The following is a 16,415-nucleotide window of genomic DNA, read 5'->3' on the forward strand; positions in this document are numbered from 1 at the left end:
TGTTTGTATGTGTGTGAGTGTATTTCTGGGCGTGTGTGTCTAAGTGTTTATGTGTGTGTGTATGTGTATTAATATGTGTTTGTACGTGTGTGTGTGTGTTTATATATGAAATCTTTATTGACACAACAAAAGTACAGCGACTTCCGTAAGGTCTTCTACAACTAAACATGCAAACAACAACAATGGGATACAAAATAATTCACCTTAGTACAAGTATAACAAGTATATGAATACTTTAACATGTCGAGTTTAAACTATCACTTACACTACTAGTTCTAAGATCTAAACATTCTCTGATATATTTACCTATTTGTACACAGTAAGGGTTGTCTCCTTCTAGAATGTATTTGAATTTCTCTATAGAATGGAATGCATCAAATTCTGTTGAGCAGGCTGAAAGAAGGTTGAACAGCTTTGAGCGCTTATCATGATATCGTGGACAATCTAGGATAAAGTGTCGCTCATCTTCAATCTCATTTGGACAGAATGGACAAAACCTCTGGTCACGGGGAATTTTTCGGTATCTTCCGATTTCCACATTTAATCTATGACTACATATTCTTATCTTGGTGATTGCTCTTCGAACTTCGAAATTATGTATATCCGATAGGTACTTTTCTTGTCCGTACCTTTTCTTTAACACAGAATAAATGGAAAGTTTTGAATTGTTTTGAACAGAAGTGTCTGTGCGTATGTAAGTGATTGTTTATATACGTGTGTGTGTACGTGCGTTTGAGTGCCTATATATATATATATATATATATATATATATATATATATATATATATATATATATATATACGTGTGTGTGTGTGTGTGTGTTTTGCAACTTGATTGTAGCGTTTCCCCAATTCCATGTCTGCAATTTATCTATTTATTTATATGAGTCGATCACAACGTGGAGGTGAAGGAAAAACAGATGCATGCGTACTTTTACAAGCTCTCCTCTCACTTTCCTTGCGTCGCGTTGCTTTGTGCCCGGTTTGATAGATGTCCTTCCTGATCGTCCAAGTTGCACACAGGCTGCGCCTCGCCAGAGGGCGCTTCGAACAAGGTGAGTATCGCTTCAGCCAAGTCTCAGCAAGTCTTTAGCAAGACATTTTCCGGATTGTGGGGAGGGAAAAGTCTTTAACCTCCTTGGGCAGAGCAATCTCCTTGGACAGAGCTTGTCGAGGTCTGTATAAGTCATATCAGCATTTGAGAAATGTGTCTTCAGTAAAAGAATTGCTCACGCTGTGTGCAAATTATGAGACTTGTTGTTTCTGTGCAGACGCGATTCTGGCGCGGCTTCCGAGCTTTGTCCCTTCATACCTCTCTGTGTTAAAATCATTGGCGAACCTACACTCTTTTGATAAAACTGCCTTCCACCATTTCATAACCACTATCATGTAATAGTCGCCTTGCCAGCTTTTTTAAAAAGCATTTTTTTGGTTGCATTAATGTTCTACAAAATAAAAGAGCCGCGAGATTAACTTGCTCTAGATATCATTATAGGGCGACCAACTGACATAATGTATTGAATACAAGAGACACTATCTGTATTTGAATAGGTTCCACAAGTCTACAACAAGTTGATTTGTACCGATAATATGGTAATAATTCACAGCAGGACAGGAATCAACTATACAGAATGTAATTGTTCATGTTGCACAAAGCCACGGTTCCTATTCCCTACAGTTAGTTATTGAAGCAGCTGCATGTTTGATAATAGTAATAGCAACAATATTCAACAAATCCTCAGCCGAAGGTTTTTTGATTTTAGGTATGTTCGTGATTATTGAAATAGGCATCGACTGAGTGTAAACACAAAAAAAGTGAAAATATTATTGGGAGAAAGTAAAGAGACATACGCAAGACGTTAAACGACATCTTGTATGACGGTATGACGAAGATATATGTCCTTCGATCTCACAGTGTCTTGTTTCGTGATCCCTCGTATCTCTCAGTTAGAGGGACAAGTCTCTAACGGCAGTTGTCTTCAACTGGCGGACGAGGGCAGCGCCAGGCGGGCTGGCGTTATCAAGGCAGACCGGTACCTGTGCAAGCATCGCAACCAGAACCAGCACGTCTCCCTCGAACTGGTGCCGCTGGAGAAGACGGATGCCCAAAGTGTGTGGGTCTCAGATTCGCAACCTGTTATAAATTTATCCACCCTAAGCAAATCCACGCGAAGGCTACCGTGTCAACCCTCCTCACTCCTTATTCTGTATGATCTGAATAAAGATTACGAGTGATTGCCATAACAAAGTTACTGACGAGGTATACATAGTATTACGTTACTCTAGTCTAGGTAATGCATACTAATGGTAAAGTGCTATCGTTATGATTTACTGTACAAAAGCTGATGTGATTAATTAGCTGCTATGTGAAACAGACAAAGAAAAAAACTTGCCAGAAAAATCTGCGCTGTGATCAATGAATCAATCAATCAATCAATCAATCAATCAATCAATCGATCGAACGATCAATGAATCAATCAATCAATCAATCAATCAATCACACTTTATTGCACAACAATCGTATCGAATATAGTGCATGGCAAGTTCTTGAAAAGAAATTAATTTCATCTACGCCTTTGAAATCATCAAAGAATGCAACTAGGTACTAAACACTACCGTAATAACGCTATTTTATCTGAGTGAATCAAAATGATGTACATGTACTTAAAGCATTATAGGCGAATGGCACAGCTCTAAAAACCAATCTCTTTACCAGAATTTGAAAACTTTACATTCAAATGATAGGGCACTTGGTAGGTATTGGAGGAATGAAGCCGCTTTATTTTCTCATTCATGGTTATAATTACGCAGTTATAGCTTACCAAAGTTTCGCCCACCTCCCCCATACTTAAAAGCATTATAGGCGAATGGCACAGCTCTAAAAACCAGACTCTTTACCAGAATTTGAAAACTTTACATTCAAACGATAGGGCACTTGGTAGGTACTGGAGGAATGAAGCCGCTTTATTTTCTCATTCATGGTTACGCAGTTATAGCTTACCAAAGTTTCGCCCACCTCCCCCATACTTTAAGCATTATAGGCGAATGGCACAGCTCTAAAAACCAATCTCTTTACCAGAATTTGAAAACTTTACATTCAAACGATAGGGCACTTGGTAGGTACTGGAGGAATGAAGCCGCTTTATTTTCTCATTCATGGTTATGCAGTTATAGCTTACCAAAGTTTCGCCCACCTCCCCCATACTTAAAGCATTATAGGCGAATGCCACAGCTCTAAAAACCAATCTCTTTACCAGAATTTGAAAACTTTACATTCAAACGATAGGGCACTTGGTAGGTACTGGAGGAATAAAGCCGCTTTATTTTCTTATTCATGGTTACGCAGTTATAGCTTACCAAAGTTTCGCCAAACGCCCCCATACTTAAAGCATTATAGGCGAATGGCACAACTCTAAAAACCAAACTCTTTACCAGAATTTGAAAACTTTACATTCAAACGATAGGGCACTTGGTAGGTACTGGAGGAATGAAGCCGCTTTATTTTCTCATTCATGGTTACGCAGTTATAGCTTACCAAAGTGTAAGTGTAAGCACAGCTCTAAAAACCAATCTCTTTACCGGAATTTAAAAACTTTACGTTCAAACGATAGGGCACTTGGTAGGTATTAGAGAAATGAAGCCGCTTTATTGTCTCATTCATGGTTACGCAGTTATAGCTTACCAAAGTTTTGCCCACCTCCCCCATACTTAAAGCATTATAGTCGAATGGCACAGCTCTAAAAACCAATTTTCTTACCAGAATTTGAAAACTTTACATTCAAACGATTGGGCACTTGGTAGGTACTGGAGGAATGAAGCCGCTTTATTTTCTCATTCATGGTTACGCAGTTATAGCTTACCAAAGTTTCGCCCACCTCCCCCATACTTAAAGCATTATAGGCGAATGGCACAGCTCTAAAAACCAATCTCTTTACCGGAATTTAAAAACTTTACGTTCAAACGATAGGGCACTTGGTAGGTATTAGAGAAATGAAGCCGCTTTATTGTCTCATTCATGGTTACGCAGTTATAGCTTACCAAAGTTTTGCCCACCTCCCCCATACTTAAAGCATTATAGTCGAATGGCACAGCTCTAAAAACCAATTTTCTTACCAGAATTTAAAAACTTTACGTTCAAACGATAGGGCACTTGGTAGGTACTGGAGGAATGAAGCCGCTTTCTTTTGTCATTCATGGTTACGCAGTTATAGCTTACCAAAGTTTCGCCCACCTCCCCAATGCTTAAAGCATTATAGGCAAATGGCACAGCTCTAAAAACCAATCTCTTTACCAGAATTTAAAAACTTTACATTCAAACGATAGGGCGCTTGGTAGGTACTGGAGGAATGAAGCCGCTTTATTTTCTCATTCATGGTAACGCAGTTATAGCTTACTAAAGTTTCGCCCACCTCCCCCATACTTAAAGCATTATAGGCAAATGGCACAGCTCTAAAAACCAATCTCTTTACCACAATTTGAAAACTTTACGTTCAAACGATAGGGTACTTGGTAGGTACTGGAGGAATGAAGCCGCTTTATTTTCTCATTTATGGTTATGCAGTTATAGCTTACCAAAGTTTTGCCCACCTCCCCTATACTTAAAGCATTATTGGCGAATGGCACAGCTCTAAAAACCAATCTGTTTACCAGAATTTGAAAACTTTACATTCAAACGATAGGGCACTTGGTAGGTATTGGAGGAATGAAGCCGCTTTAGTTTCTCATTCATGGTTACGCAGTTATAGCTTACCAAAGTTTCGCCCACCTCCCCCATACTTAAAGCATTATAGGCGAATGGCACAATTCTAAAAACCAATCTCTTTACCAGAATTTGAAACCTTTACATTCAAACGATAGGGCACTTGGTAGGTATTGGAGGTATGAAGCCGCTTTATTTTCTCATTCATGGTTACGCAGTTATAGCTTACCAAAGTTTTGCCCACCTCCCCCATACTTAAAGCATTATAGGCGAATGCCACAGCTCTAAAAACCAATCTCTTTACCAGAATTTGAAAACTTTACGTTCAAACGATAGGGCACTTGGTAGGTACTGGAGGAATGAAGCCGCTTTAATTTCTCATTCATGGTTACGCAGTTATAGCTTACCAAACTTTCGCCCACCTCCCCCATACTTAAAGCATTAAAGTCGAATGGCACAGCTCTAAAAACCAATCTCTTTACCAGAATTTGAAAACTTTACATTCAAACGATAGGGCACTTGGTAGGTATTGGAGGAATGAAGCCGCTTTATTTTCTCATTCATGGTTACGCAGTTATAATGAATGAAAGACCTTTATTGTACATTTATGCTTAAACAAGCTAAGTACAGGTAATGGTGATAAGCAAAGGACTACATACAGTGGTGATAATATAACGTAATACTAGAGTTCCACGACCTCATACCTTCGCCAAATGATTTTAACCTTTTTGACTGACGTATCAGGAGTGTTTCTCATCAATTATAAATCATACCAGTTGATCTTCTTCACCCAAAAAACAAAAGTATGAGCTTAACAAAGAAGGTTATGCTCACAAAGTAACATTTATCATGAATTATGCAAATGAGGTCCTTATTAGCATAATTTGATTCAACGATGTTCACATTCACATAACTTCCAAATGACACAAGTATGAAATTGCCATCATTTACCTGTATGGAATTAATCCTCCGTAACAAATGTCACATATTTCAATAGTCATATCATCGAACACAGCGGGTTTGTTAAATTGTCGTATTGATTATGCAACTTAAAATCTAATTTGCATAATTATTGTCCAATCATACAAAGCACCACGTAAGCTATCTACATACCAAACATCATTAACATCTATAGTCATATCATGGAACACAGCGGGTTTTTAAAATTGTCGTATTGATTATTCAAATTAGACTCTAATTTGCATAATTATCGTCAAAGCATGCAAAGCATCACGTAAGCTATCTACATACCAAACATCATTAACAGCCATCAAGCCCATCTTGAGTTATAGTATTTTCTCATTAATTATGCAAATAAGGTCTTCATTTGCATAATTGATATCTATTAACATTTCTCTCTTCTTCAGTTACATATGTCACATGTTTGAGAGTCCTATTGTGGAATTTGGCGGATGTATAAACTTTCCTCATTAATTATGCAAATTAGATGCTGATTTGCATAATAAGTATCTAATCATGTACATCATCACTCAAGCTATCTACTTACCAAAAATCATAACCATCCATCTAGCCCTTCTTGAGTTATTCCCTTTCAAAGTCTGAACCAAAACCTGCTCCTGCAGTTCCAAAAAAGCCGCTAGGGGGCCAAAACCTATACCACTTACTCTCTGTCCAAAGAGCTATCTACCACTCAAAAATCAGTTCCATAGCTTGTCCAGAACACGAGATATCGAAACAGGAAGTTCCGCTGCAGTACCGTAACAAGCCGCTAGGGGACCCAAAATCTAATCATTTCCTAGTCTCATCAAGAACTACCCACCTACCAAATATCAAAACAATCCATCCAAGCCTTCTCGAGTTATCCTGTACGTTACAAACAAACAAACACACACACAAACAAACGCTGCCCTCTGCATAACCTTCTCGGCGAAGGTAATAATGTGATATCTAACTGTGTCTAATAGGACTAATCTATACTTGTCTACTATTTACAGGTTCGACTTCTTCTCGCTTCATAAGGCAATTGTAGATGTATGTAGATATGGAACTCGTAATACATGGTTATAGCTTACCAAAGTTTCGCCCACCTCCCCCATACTTAAAGCATTATAGGCGAATGACACAGCTCTAAAAACCAATCTCTTTACCAGAATTTGAAAACTTAACGTTCAAACGATAGGGCACTTGGTAGGTACTGGAGGAATGAAGCCGCTTTATTTTCTCATTTATGGTTATGCAGTTATAGCTTACCAACGTTTTGCCCACCTCCCCCATACTTAAAGCATTATAGGCGAATGACACAGCTCTAAAAACCAATCTCTTTACCAGAATTTGAAAACTTTACATTCAAACTATAGGGCACTTGGTAGGTACTGGAGGAATGAAGCCGCTTTATTGTCTCATTCATGGTTACGCAGTTATAGCTTACCAAAGTTTCGCCCACCTCCCCCATACTTAAGCATTATTGGCGAATGGCACAGCTCTAAAAACCAAACTCTTTACCAGAATTTGAAAACTTTACGTTCAAACGATAGGGCACTTGGTAGGTACTGGAGGAATGAAGCCGCTTTAATTCCTCATTCATGGTTACGCAGTTAGAGCTTACCAAAGTTTCGCCCACCTCCCCCATACTTAAAGCATTATAGTCGAATGGCACAGCTCTAAAAACCAATCTCTTTACCAGAATTTGAAAACTTTACATTCAAACGATAAGGCACTTGGTAGGTATTGGAGGAATAAAGCCGCTTTTTTTTTCATTCATGGTAACGCAGTTATAGCTTACCAAAGTTTCGTCCACCTCCCCCAGACTTAAAGCATTATAGGCGAATGGCACAGCTCTAAAAACCAATCTCTTTACCAGAATTTGAAAACTTTACATTCAAGCGATAGGGCACTTGGTAGGTACTGGAGGAATGAAGCCGCTTTATTTTCTCATTCATGGTTACGTAGTTATAGCTTACCAAAGTTTCGCCCACCTCTCCCAAACTTAAAGCATTATAGGCGAATAGCACAGCTCTAAAAACCAATCTCTTTACCAGAATTTGAAAACTTTACATTCAAACGATAGGGCACTTGGTAGGTACTGGAGGAATGAAGCCGCTTTATTTTCTCATTCATGGTTACGCAGTTATAGCTTACCAAAGTTTCGCCCACCTCCCCCATACTCAAAGCATTATAGGCGAATGCCACAGCTCTAAAAACCAATCTCTTTACCAGAATTTGAAAACTTTACGTTCAAACGATAGGGCACTTGGTAGGTACTGGAGGAATGAAGCCGCTTTATTTTCTCATTCATGGTTACGCAGTTATAGCTTACCAAAGTTTCGCCCACCTCCCCCATACTTAAAGCATTATTGGCGAATGGCACAGCTTTAAAACCAATCTCTTTACCAGAATTTGAAAACTTTACATTCAAACGATAGGGCACTTGGAAGGTACTGGAGGAATGAAGCCGCTTTATTTTCTCATTCATGGTTACGCAGTTATAGCTTACCAAAGTTTCGCCCACCTCCCCCATACTTAAAGCATTATATGAATGAATGAATGATTTATTGCACAACAATTGCATCAGTGACAATGTATGGCAAATTACAGACAACATAGGTAACACTTAACAATCTAGTTCTATACATGTATAAGGATAAACTACTTACTATAATACTATATCTAGTGTGATCTATGGCCATTGCAACATGGAACTAATACAGACTAAGGGTTGTTTTTCTAGGCTAATTGTAATCTAAGGAAATTTCTAATTACTATAACGCTACATCAAATGCAATCTACTTTAATTACAACGTGGAGCTATATCTAAATTACAAACATTGTGTTGCGTGTTTCTAGTCTAATTTGCGACTTTACATTTGTCAATTCTCATTCAGGAATGGTACAGTTTCGTTTTTGCATAGCGTGGTAGATATATTGGCCTAGGTGGATAGATATGGAATCTGGACATGACATAAGTACATTAAATGTATCGCTATCTGTGTAAGGTAGGGTAATATTTGACTTACATGTAATTGATTGCATAAGCACTTGTCTTTCAGCATTATATGTAGGACATGTTATAAGAAAGTGGTACTCGTCTTCAATACTATCTTGGCATGAAGGACAACGTCTCTGGTCTGCCGATATATTGCGATGGCGACCTTTTTCAATTTCCAGGCAATGTGCACTTATTCTCAGTTTGGTTATGTTGGTTACAAAATTTTTGTTTTGGATAGACAATAGGTAGTTTTCTATACTAAATTGAGTTTTGATTTTAGAGTACACTTTAAGTTTATTATTACTGTTAATTTTTTGTCTCCAATCAGAGAGGAATGTGTCCTTCATGCGTTCCTTGAATAAGTTTCCGAAATATTTGGCATCAACATTAGGATTGAGCCAGATATTTCGGAAACCATGTCTAGATAACATATCTTGGACATGAACAGCCCAATCTTGATCTTCTTCAACGGCTACATCATAAGCTTTTTTCATGATTCTGTCATTAGGCAAGTTGTTAAGTCTGAGCCAATATTTGATAAGGTGGGTTTGGGTGTCAATGTATAAAGGGAACGCACCTAGTTCTCCTCTTACGGCGGCGTTAGTTGAACTTCTGGGAACACGGAGTAAAATTTTGTAGTAGTTTAGGAGAACTTGTTCTAATTCAGGAACTTCATACGATATTTTTGGCTGTTCTACCAATATGTTTTGATTTCTTAATATGTGCGAATTTTTAATTATGTCAAGCTTATCATTGTATTTTTTCAGACGGACGAGTATTGGGCGGGTAGAGCAAGGGTCACTTTTCTTTCCAATACGATTTGTTTTGAGAATACTGACCTGCGATCCTAGTATTGGAGATAGGATGTTAGATATCATATTTCGAATATTTTCATTTGGTGATTCTTTTATTCCTTTAACAATAAGATCCCTACATTGGATATTTGAGCCTATAATTTCGCTACAGTATAATAAAATTGGCTTAACTAGACTATCAAACAGATCTAATGCAAGGGAAATTGATGGATTGTAATTTGTTGATAGTACTGATTTCAGTTTAAAGGAGGCTCGGAGGGCTTTGGTTCTAATTTGTTTATTAGCTCGATTGAATGATCCCGAGGGGGTTATGTCTATTCCTAAATATGTGTACGAGGGTGTGATATCTATAGTATGACCCTGTGCTTGGAAGGGAGAGGGGCGGGTTTTACTCGTTCGTCCATTTTTGGAAAAAATCATTACTTTAGTTTTATCTTTATTAATCGTTAATTTCCAAGTAGAGCAGAAGTTATCTAATCTTTTCAAGCATTCTTTCAGGCCACTTTCTGATTTTGATAGGAGCACTAGGTCATCTGCCCAGAAAAGACTATTAATGGGAGTGTCTTTTAGAATGACGGGGTCGCATTGTGGTGAATTTAGTAGGTTTGGAAGGTCATTAACGTAGAGATTAAACAGAAGCGGACTTAAATTACACCCCTGGCGAACTCCACAGGTTGACTTGAAGTATGCTGATAAGCCGTTTGAAGTTTTAACGCAATATTCTGTGTTGGAGTACATGGTTTTAATGATTTTAAAGAAGTTCCCTCCTATTCCTGACGATAGAAGCTTGTAAAACAACCCATTTCTCCATACAGAATCGAATGCTTTCTTAAAATCAATAAAGCAGGCGTACAATTTCCCTCTCGGCGTGGAAATCTCTTTGTTTACTAGGGTTTTAAGCACAAAAATGTTGTCACTTGTGCGAAAATTTGTTCGAAAACCTGACTGAAGTGACGACAGTATATTGTTATCTTCAAGAAAGCGTTGAAGTCTTTTGTTAAGCACAAACGTGAATAATTTTCCGACGCAACTAGAAATAGCGATCCCTCTATAATTTGATGGATTTGTTGGGCTTCCACTTTTAAAAATCGGAACTAAGATGCTCTTACACCACTGGTGCGGGAAGTTTGCTGATTGAAGGATCGTGTTGAAAAGTTTTTTTTAAAGGCTGCAGAAGTTGTTTATCGCCATATTTGAGCATTTCGTTGATAATGGAATCGGTGCCACAAGCTTTATTGCCTTTTAGGTTGCGAAGACCCTTTAAAATTTCTTCTTCTGAGATGTCAAGATCCAGTGGGTTTTCTGCTGAATTTTCGAGGGTGTTAAGAATGTCGTCATTGTATTTCTCATAATTTCTGTCAGTTGTTATGTTATTGGTTAATGTCTTAAATTTGCCAGGCCATTCTTTGACAGCATGTTCGATAAAGTCTTTATTGGGCTCATTACTATCTACAAGATCATTTAGTGTTTTGAAGTGAGTCCTCCATTCTTCAGAATTAATGGTGTTATCGTCCTTCTGTTTGTCATTGTCTTCCTGCCTTAGCGAATTGATTTCACTCCAGAACTTTTTCGGGTTTTCCTTGCTAAGTTTTCTGAGATTGTACCATTGTCGCTCTTTGAAAAGTTTTTTTTTCTGTTTTGATTTTTTTATTGTACAACTTTAAATCAGAAAAATATGAGTGACGGATATCAAGTTTCCACGGAAATTTAGACATTTGGGCGGCTAATTGTTTTATTTTGTATTTAAGAGAGGCACACGAGGAGTTAAACCATGGTTTACTTTTCTTCTTCTTTTTCTTGCTATTGTTTTGAACAATTTTGCGGAGAGACGCATCGGCTACACGTGAGATTATATCGGAAAATTCATTTACCGCCGTGTCTACGTTATAGAAAGACTTGGCTGTAAAGTTTTGTAAGCTCTGTAATATCGAAGGATCTTGTAATGCTTCTGTAAATTTGGCTTTGGAGTCGTCATCCCAAATATACTTTGTTGGTAAAGGATGCGTTGGCGTTTTAGCTTGTTTAACATAAGGTGAATAGTTGGTCGATATTGAACAGGCTATTAGGCAGTGATCGGAAAAAATAGAGATATCATTAACTTTAAAATATTGAACTTTTGTGAGAAATTCTGAACTAGTAATGCAATAGTCAATTAAACTTGACCCATTGTATTTATGGCAAGTGGTCTTTCCAGATAGGTCACCTGGCACTCGACCGTTTACAATGGTCAGATCGGCTGCTGAGCACAGTTCTATAAGTTGGTTGCCATATCTATTTACCCCGTGGTCACAACTTGCCCTACATCGTATATCTTTGTTTATATCTATGAGGTTGTGGTTAAGACAGTCGTCTTGAATGATAGATTCCTGCAGAGAGGCTGTTCTCGCGTTTAAGTCACCTAATAACATTATATTTCCTTGGTTGGAGTATTTACTGATATCGTCATTTAAAGTGTCAAAGAGCATATTGTTGTTTGTTTCGAAGGATGTTGAGTATTCGGGAGAGAAGTAAACACCTCCTACAAAAAGGTCTCGCTCTAGGCCAAAGAACGATTTGTCTAATTTGCACCACAGAAAGTCTGGGTGTCTTGTGGGGAGTTTAGTAATGCCTTTGGTGTATTTCTGTCGAAACATGAAAACTATACCACCTGAATTCCTTTTTGACCTTTTCTTTAAATCTCTGTCGCTTCTAAAATAACTAAATGATTCTACTCTAAAGTTATCCCCAGGCTTAAGCCAGGTTTCCTGTAAGCACACAAAATCAAATTCTTCTAGGTAAGAAACAAAATCGTCATCTTGACTTTTACGTCTAAGACCACCTTGGACGTTCCATGAACAAAACTTTAGGGCTACTTTTTGAATTGACATTCTGGAAACAATAACTAATTGGGCGGCACAAAAGGTATAGCAACAATACGAGCATAGTTACATGTGTATGTAGAGTGAATCAATACTACAGTATTACTTTTAGTAGAATAAAATCTATAATATAAATGCATTAACATAATAAACGTCATGCAAAAATCAGCACTAATTGAATATCAATTGTTATCAGAGATTGATGGTAACTATAATGTAAAGAAAATAAAAGTTTTTCACCTGAGTAGTCTCTTGGTTTGTGAATGTTTACATATTGATCGTACAGTTCAAGCTCAGTTTTTCAGGAAGTCCGTCAGCATGTTAACAAGTTTCTCTGCCGCGTGGCGTTTGTCCTGAGTCTCCATCAAAAACGGCGCTGCCTGTCTGTTCCAGTTATAGGCGAATGGCACAGCTCTAACAAGCATAGTGTTAAAAAACACTGCGGCGACGCTAACGTTTACTATTACAGTAGAATCCGCTTAACTGCACACCCCATTTGCCAACGTATACACCTCGGTGTGCTGTATGAACTTGTTAGCACGCGTTTAGGTGTTAGAAAGTGTTCGTTATACAGGTACAGTGCGGTAACACCGTAGATTCCACCTCTTGTTAGGGCCACATTTATGTATTAAAACAGTAAATTTCAAATTTACTCAGGAAAGACATATCAGGACACAGTGAGTGAAATCAGTAAGTGCTAGAGAGGCCCCTGTCATGTTTGGACAGATTAGACTGTGTACATCATGGTAGTGAATTACTGTACGTGTCAAGTGGGTAGATATGGTTAGATGACTTAGATCGTGAGTGACAGATCATTCTCCTTATAGCAGAGCCGAACCTGCGTATACATCCTTCAGGTGAATGTAGGAAGTTTCTAGGACGCAGATTCGGCTCTGCCATAAAATAATGTGACAGATGATCATGTCAGCACCGCACCGTCAAATGCGACTGCTATGTCCATCCACGTCTCTGTAGCCCTTGCCGAGTCGCTGTGCGGTTTCCTACTAGATCTGAGAACTGCGACTAGTTGTATGTGAATGTAGCGCTGCCGCGAACCTATAACAATTTTAGACATATTGGCGGTATTGTGCCTCTACATAGGCACTTATCAGCTTATTTGTACCGCGTTTGGCGATTTTTAGCGCACCTTTTAGTTAACTTGTCGAGGATTTTTGAAAAAAAAAAATTGGTGCAGTTATCCGGCATTGGTGACAATGCCCCGTGCAGACATGCGGAGTCACAAACAATGCAGTTAACGGGAACCGGTTTGGGATTTTGGGAATCTGTGCAGTTAAATGGAATGTGCGTTTATCCGAAGTGCAATTAAGTGGCTTCTACTGTATATGTACTTATTTTTGATTGTCGTTGAAATTTTTATTGTGTATGTCATTGTCATAATTTGTTGTTTGTATTTGATTTTATTCCGATTTGCACAGTCGGAGTCGAGTTGGGATTATCGTTATGTTATAATGTATAGGTATTTATAGCACCTTGATCACAGGTTCAATGTAGATCCATAGTTACGTGCTGAATCAGTTTCCTTGTTGGGAGAATGCGGATACCGGAGCTATTGGTTGTTGTTTATAACAGTCAGCACGGCGAGGTTGATTCTACACAGATGTATTTTGCAAGATTAAATTGTCATAAATTAAGTAAGGTTGGTGACATCAGTGGTCAAAATCCAGGGTGGCGGATCATAGATCAAGGGTATAACCAGGTCCATGGAATCCGTCACTACCCTGGTCTTTTTGTACAAAAAACCTTGAAATGTCAGTTTATGCCATTGCTGTTGTCAATAGAAGTCTACGTACTAAATACAAATATTTTGTTCGACCCCCTTTTTGCTAAAATCGTGTTGCAGTTCACTGGAACGGCCTTTTTCACGGTTATAATGTGTTTCTTTTAACCTAATGGTTTCATTTCACGTGTACACATCATTTACTCAGCTGAGTGGAATTAGGACTGTGTTATAACATTACATTATACTACTCAAGTACCTTTCTCCCCGTGCCGATATATATTTTTAGTCTGATCTGGTACTAACACCCCGATCGGAATCCCTGCAGTTATTGATTCCGATCGAAATCTCAGTGGGATTGGTTTCAGGGGACTCAATCAATCAATTCGGGGGACTACTTTTGTCTAAATCGTGGTTTAAACCCCCATGACAAGCACTCGTTAAGACGCACATTGTAACCAGATGCCATGCAATAAACACAATCAATGCAATATTTTTTAGCAAGACTGAGTCTTGATCAGAGCCCGGCTGTTATGTCTAACATAGGTAGACCGGAGCCACTATTAAATGACGGTGTATATAAGCGCTGTCGGTGATGTTGGCATTATACATCCATTCGTATATAAATATTTAAACACCACCTTGTTGTGTTTCGACTTGCCGAAGCAAATTCCTGTATCTGGTTGAAACCGACCGCCTTGATAAGGGACTTAATTGGAGGATGGAGATCCGCTCTGTAATGGATGGGTTTAGGTGTGACGGATGGGTTTTGTTTTTGATAATAATAACTTTATTGCACAACAATTGTACAAGGTACAAATAGGTACATATAATCATGCTTCTTTACCCCTCTATGTTAGGCACTTTTGGGCTCTGTTATGGACGATATGTATATATATAATGTTCAGCTTCACACCATAACTCACAGCAATATGTACAAATGTTTAAACGTTAACATGAAACGGGAAGAGAAGACGAGAGAATTCGTCCATTTGAAGTTACCGCGCTTTTTACTTCATTCCGACTTGACAAGACAGCAGCTAGATTAAATGTTACAGGTACAGACAAACACCTGTCTGTGGTGGACGTTGTAACGCGGACCGAGCGCGCGTGTCGGAGGATTTCTGAGAGAGAAGCCAACGTATGCAGGGTCGAAGGTCTCCAATATCTTCGACGTAACAGACCTAAGACGACTCACTGTGCATTCCAACCTCTCCAAGGGGAAATCGTTAACAAACCATTACAGAAATACGTGTAAGTTTTATGGACTCCCAAAGAGTTACAATACCGACAATCTCAAGGTACGTAGACGTATATATCTGTACGTAACGTTGACTGTGACTACTCTAGACAACTCGTCGGCAGAACGTACTCGTTAAATGTCGTATTTTTGTATTTAAGCCATATCTTATGCAACGGTCATTACTCCGATGGAGAAGCAGTTATAATAGATTTGGATAGTAGGTTAATTACGTTCTGACGACGTGCTGATCTAGACCGTTATATAGCCTTGTGTAGGATATTGTGTAATACTTCGATGATATAACACAGCGGAGATCACAACCTCTGATAGCACATACAAGAGTAGCCTGGAATCCATACCATCGGGGGCTCCTCGATATCTCCACGGCACTGTGAGTGACCCCCGCCCGCCCAGACAGCTTAGTCTGCTCGGGGTGTGTTTACGGCCTTAGATTAGATTACGTCGCCACCATTGGGTCGGCGGCAAAGTAGGGTGACAGCGGAAGTAGGGTGTAGCGGAGGTAGGGTGGCAGCGAGAGGTAGAAAGTCCATCAGAAACTGACTGGGCACGGTAAAACACCACTAAGCCGACCCCTAGAGACAGGGACCAGGCTAATACAAGAGAAATTGAACTATTCTCCAAGCAGAGTTTGGTGGGGAAGACATCTGCTTCGGAGAGTAGCGTAAACTAGCAGGACTTGAAGGTTAAGTACTAGGCCAAGCGGCTAGATTTCCTCATTGGCCATGGTTCCCATCCGGCCTGAATGTTCAATCGTTGTTGTGTGATATATGTTTTGCTTGTGAAGATTGTGTTGTTGTTCTTTGCACTGTCGGTCCTCACGTGTTCCGCTCTTTAGCTTTTCCCCCGGCCCGTTTCCAATTGCCGGCCTTTTGTGCCTTCCAATGCGTTATGTTGATGACGCTTTGTATAATAGGAATTCGCTATTTTGCTGTTTTGGCTCCTAAATCATGATTTTGTGTAGGGCCGAGTCGAATTTACAACACTCGAAATTTACATCTTGGGTAGTATGGGTCAGCGTCTCACATTCCTCCACATCCCTTATCTGCTGCCATCGCGCCGCTGTGCGGGTGTTTACCATTTACTTTTGAAGCTGAGA

The sequence above is a fragment of the Branchiostoma lanceolatum genome, chromosome 19 (genome assembly GCF_035083965.1).
Source record: "Branchiostoma lanceolatum isolate klBraLanc5 chromosome 19, klBraLanc5.hap2, whole genome shotgun sequence".
Taxonomy (NCBI): domain Eukaryota; kingdom Metazoa; phylum Chordata; class Leptocardii; order Amphioxiformes; family Branchiostomatidae; genus Branchiostoma; species Branchiostoma lanceolatum.